Genomic DNA, 6,000 nt, shown 5'->3' with positions numbered 1-6,000 from the left:
CAAACTCTAGTTAATAAAACATGAAGTGTGATCATACATGAATTAGCTCTCTCTATCTTGTATTTGATGTTGTTATCTCTAGTTTCACCTAATCTGAACGTGTAACCTTTTCTTAGGCTTAGCGAAACGAACACGAGATTCTATCCTCTAGTACATTTCACATAATGGCATTGTCTTGCTTATCTCTGGTTTTTAGATAAAAGGCACTCGAGTGCCCAACTTTGAATTAACAAAGCCACCAACGGCGAGAATGGTACAAAGTGCTGAACCCAGCTTACAGAACGACACCACACACCCACACGAACTACCGAAGAAGCTACACCCGGAAGCGAGAACAGCGAGCTCAGCCAAAGCGCCTACGAGACTCGGAGAAGAGCTGGAGTCTACAGTGTCGGGCCGGAGCTCACTCGAGAGCGAGCCATTTTCACGCGCGCCTCAACAGACCTCCTCCGTCGCAGAAACGCCACCGGAAGCCGACCACCACCGGGGGCCAACCCTCGTTGCGCACAAACCGAACAACAGCGCCAAGGAAGCTCGACAAGGGAAGGGGCACGGAGCAAGCCTTGCCGAAGATCGCCGAAGAATCACCTCCGTCACAACCATCGGTGAGCCTCGCGTTGTGGGTTCCAAGACGGTGTCTTCAAGAAGAGCACGACACCGGAGTGCCGCCACCGCCCGATCCGAGGATCTTGGGTTTTCACCCGGACGCGGTAGAGGATCGGATATTGGCCTCACGGCGCCTTCAACAAGGGAACGCCGTCCGCGAACGCCGCCGCCGTGGCCCGAGGGGCAAAGGTTTCCCTTTGGCAACATCACCACCAACTACACCCCACAGCACTCGACTCGCCGACCACCACGCCGCCCTCACGGCCGTGGTAACCAGCCAGCACCAGAGTCATTGGCTCGCCCGCCAACCAACATGACTCCCACCTTCCAGGGCCGCCGCCCCGGCGTCCCAGCTCAGAGCTCAACGGAGAAAAGGAAGAGAACGAGTAGACCTTCGCAGCGAGAACACCGGACCCCCTGCCTAGAAGCATCGAACCTGACTGGAGAGAGCCCTTCTGGAGGATCGGTAGACCAACAGCCCCCGTGGCTGCCGGCAACACCAGATCTGGACGAAAGACGATGGCTTCGCATGGCACCAGGCCCCTGCCGGTCCGTGGGAAAGCCAACACGCCTCCAAGCACCCTCACCAACACCGGCAGGCCACCGCCGCCGGCCAAGCTTGCTACCAAGGCAGCACACCGCACCTGACCACTGCACGCACCCACCGAAACGGAGATCCCGACCGAATCAGGGCTGGATCTGGGCTCAGAAGGGGCCCAGGCCCCTGCCCGGCCCGTGAGGCGCCAGATCCCAGCCTGGGGTGGCACACAGGGTCGTCGCCGGCCAAGGGGGGCACCAGCACGCCGACGGGGCGACCACGTTCGTCCTCCTGAGCCCGCCGGGAGAGGAGCTCGCGCCGCCCGAAACCAGCAGCCGCCGGAGCCGCCGGGGCCGCTCCGCGAGCGACCGCCGCCACGAGCACGCCAGGGACGCGCCGTCTCCACGCCGACGCCGAGGATCCGCGCCGCCGCGCCCGACGCCTAGCGCGGCGCCCTCACCGGCCGTGGGTGGCCCGCGCCGCCACCACCGCGCGAGGGAAGGGGGCCCCGCCGCCGCCGGCGCCGCCGGGCCTTGGCCCGGCGACGCCCTCTGGCGGCGGCGAGACGGAGGGGAAGGGGAAGGGGGGCTCGGGGAGGGGCGCCGCCACGGGCTCCCGGCCGCTCGCGGGAGCGGCGCGAGAGCGCTAGGTTTTCCTGTCTTCCTCTTTATCTCTGGTTTCACCTAATGTGAGAAAATATCCCGTGCAAAAGAAATTTCAACGCTAAGAACAAACCCAACAAATGCATCTATCGGTTACACGAGGTCAACCTATGAGATTTTTTAAATTGTGGGCTCACACGGTGCTCGGCTACCTTCGGCTGGACAATTGTCTACCGCGTATAGATAGGAGATTTCTGAACCTAGCTTCAGACTTCAGTGACCTACGAGTTACTACTACACACACCAATGCGCTACCCCCGTAGCTCCCCTGTAGTACTAATCGCCGATCCTCTGGCTTCGTGAAGGTGATTGTACCTCAAAGTTTTTCCACGTCAAGGCTTCGGCTAGATGGAGGAAAGATTCATACCGTCCATTACAATTGGTGACACGGTAACTGTATATCAAGAGCGTAATTAAGAAGCAGGCCATTTGGTCACATTTTAATGAACTCGTTAGCACCTATAAGCCGAGCCCCACCTCCATCAATCTTTCTGTGCTCAATTTCCCTGATATGCAGCTGTAGTCTCTCACTGGTCCTGTTATTTTCCATGAGGTCAAAGTTAAGATCCTTGAGCTACATAAGTGGGCTGTCTTTGTAAGGATTTGTGACAAGATAGACAGACAAGATTTCCTAATGCATCCCAATCCTACATATGCAGACAAATATCAACACAAATAAATGTCCTGCAAAATGCCATGGGTATTGGGTAGGTCGTTGTCCAGGAATTCGTCATGACCAGAGCATACACGAAAACACTAGCTGTAGTTCCCACATTCATAGTGCGCTCTCGGGATGTATATATAATTAAGCCTTGCTTCAATAGTTTAAGTACGTACAGATAAATTATCTCTGCAACAACCTTCGGTCCGAACACATAACATCAACATAGCTCCCTTCACGCACATGAAATGTTTATTAAAGGGACATTAAACCTCTATCTGGTATTGCATATCAATTCTTATGTACATATCTCACTTGTGATATAGACGAGTGTCATGCAGGCGCATTGGCATTTCCAGTATTCATGTTACTGTCGGCGGGAGCAACTAGAGATGTTGGCCCTGTCTTTGCAGGGAGCCGCAATCAGCGATCCATGCTTGCTCCGATCATGTTCCAAGATATCATTGTTTTCTAGGAGCCCTTATGAAATATTCATCAGAAAAAATAAAAACTCATTTCTGACACATGAACAAATAATCTAACTTTTTTTTAGATAAAGGAGCAATAGCCCCAGCCTCTGCATCAATTGATGCACACGGCCCTTTATTAAATATCACGAAGTATCAAGTACGGGAACAAAAGAATAAAAGAGAATTACAATCATGGATCTGACAAGGTTGCAACATGAATCAACCAACGGAAGCAACGACATCTAAATAGGCTAGCCATACTCTATCCTATTACTGTGTCACCATCCAGTAGCCCGGTAATAGAAATCCTGCGTAACCATCAGCAACTTGTTGCAGCCAGTATCCATATCCTTGCGCTGATCCTCCGGTAGCAGGAAAGCCCATAACTTTATCCAATGCACAGCTCGATGAATAACCTGCAAAAAGTTAGTGCCCTTCGTATTATTAAAAATCATATCATTTCTAGTATTCCATACTGTCCAACATATAGCAGATATACCAATCCTAATTTTATTTTTATCTTTCTTCAGAACTCCATACAACCAGTTCCCAAACATATTATTGATACTCATTGGTGGCGGAATGTTATAAGTAAAGTAAATCATCCTCCAAATGATAGTAGTAAAAGGACATGCAAGGAACAAATGCTCAGAGCATCTCCAGCCGCGTCCCACAAACCGTCCCCCAAAGCGATTTGGGGCGCGCCGGACAAAAAACGTTCCCAGCCGCGCGCCCCAAAGGCCTTTTTTGTCCGGCGCGGCCCGATACGGTGTCCGGCGTCCCAAGCCCGTCCCCGTCCCACAGGGGACGCACCGGGCACGCCGGACACAACGAAATGAGAGGCGAGGAGGCGCGGGCCCGACCCGTCAGCGGCTCGGACGCTCAACCGCCACATACGTAGCGACGGTGCAGTTGCCAGGAAGCGGAACCGTCGCATTGGCAACCGCGTCGACGACGCGCCAACCCCGCCGGAATGGAGCGCCGACTCCTCGGAAGAGCAACCGCTGCTCTCTTCGACTTCTGCGCCGCCGTTCATCCGCGCTCAATAAGACCCGTACGTACGCCGTACGTACGCCACCATTCATCCAAGCCTCCATCCGACACCTCCAGCGACGATGAGCTACATCTCCCAGCTCCCGTCCGACACCTCCAGCGAGGGAAAGCCTGTTGGTTGGCGCCATTGGTGGGAGAGAGCCAGGACGCCGAGCAGCGGCGACGATTCCCCGCCGCCAGTTGACAGCGAGGAGGAATGGCTGGGCTGGGAGGAGGACACAGAGGAAGAAGAGAGCGAGGACGCGGCGGCGGCGGTGGCCCGTGCGAAGGCGAAGGCGGCCAAGGCCAAGGCCAAGGCAAAGGCAAAGGCAAAGGCGCAGCCGACGATCACCGCCGACGACGAGGAGGACTCCGACGCGTCGGGCGCCGACACCGCCTCTTCGGAAGAGGTGATGAGCAGGAAGCGCCACAACGATGACGATGACGAGGCGGGGCCATCAGCAAAGAAGAAGAAGTAGATAGTTTATATGTATTTAATTATATTTTTCCGAAGTTTTATATATAATTTGTTTATGTTCAACCGATTTGAATATTAGTAAATAGTTTTTTCTAGCCAAAAAAAGTACTTTTAATGTTTGGGGGCGGCGTTTGGGGGACGCGGCTGGGGAGCGACGTCCCCCAAACGCGGCACGAACAAAACACGTCCCCCAAACGCTCGATCCGGCGCGCTTTGGGGGACGGTTTGGGTGACGCGGCTGGAGATGCTCTCAACAGTTTCATTTGCATCACAGAAGCAACACTTTTGCGACCCTGTCCATCTACGTTTTGCCAAATTATCCTTGGTAAGTAAACCTTGTTGTTAAGAAACCACATGAAAATCTTAATCTTTAAAGGAATTTTTAGTTTCCATAAATATTTGCGCAGAAATCTAGTATGACCATTCATATAATCAAGATACATAGATTTAACTGTGAACAGTCCCGAATCTGTAAGCTTCCATACAAACTTATCAGGTTCGTCGGTAAGGTTGATGGTAATTAGCCGTTGACACAAATGCAACCACTCAATATATTTGTGATCATTTAGGCCTCTTCTGAATGTAATATTCAACGGAGTTTGAGCCAACACTATAGATACCAAAACATCTCTATGTTGAACTATATTATAAAGAGAGGGATATTGTTGTGCTAAAGGGACATCCCCTAGCCAGACATCTTCCCAAAAACGTACGGAGCAACCATCCCCAACTTTAAAAAACCCTCTACTAAAAAAATCAGATTTCACTTTCATAAGACCTTTCCAAAAAGGTGAATCGGTAGGTTTAGCCTCAACTTGCGCTAAAGTTTTAGAATGTAGATACTTGTTATGTAGAATTTCTTGCCACATACCTTGTTCAGTAAGGATTTTGAATAACCATTTACTAAGTAAGCACTTGTTTTTTAATTCCAAAACTTCAATACCCAGGCCCCCCTGATCTTTCGGCCTACAAAGCATGTTCCATTTGGAGAGTCTATATCTTTTCTTTTGTTCATCAGATTGCCAGAAAAAATTGGACCTATAGAAGTCTAATCTTTTCCTAACCCCCACTGGGATTTCCATGAAAGATAACATGAACATTGGCAAACTTGTTAAGACCGAATTAATGAGAACCAATCTATCCCCATAAGAAAGCATTTTACTCCGCCAGCACCCTAGTTTTGAAGCAAAACGACTCTCAACCGGATTCCATTCAGCATTTCTCAAAATTCGGTGATGAATAGGAATACCCAAATATTTAAATGGTAGAACTCCTGCCTCACAACCAAAAATTTGCATATATTGTTGTTCAGTATCCTTGGCTTTACCGAAACAAAAGATCTCGCTCTTGTGAAAATTAATTTTTAACCCGGATAGTTGCTCAAACATACATAATATCAACTTCATATTAAGTGCTTTGGCAATGTCATGTTCCATAAATAAAATTGTGTCATCAGCATATTGTAATATTGAAATGCCGCCATCAACAAGATGGGATAAAAAAAACCCTATTTGTCCGCTTCCTTAGCCCTAGCAATAAGAATGGCTAGCATA

The sequence above is a fragment of the Lolium perenne genome, chromosome 7 (assembly GCF_019359855.2).
Source record: "Lolium perenne isolate Kyuss_39 chromosome 7, Kyuss_2.0, whole genome shotgun sequence".
NCBI classification, from domain to species: Eukaryota; Viridiplantae; Streptophyta; class Magnoliopsida; order Poales; family Poaceae; genus Lolium; species Lolium perenne.
The sequence above is the reverse complement of the archived record's forward strand: the minus strand, read 5'-3'. Positions refer to the sequence as shown.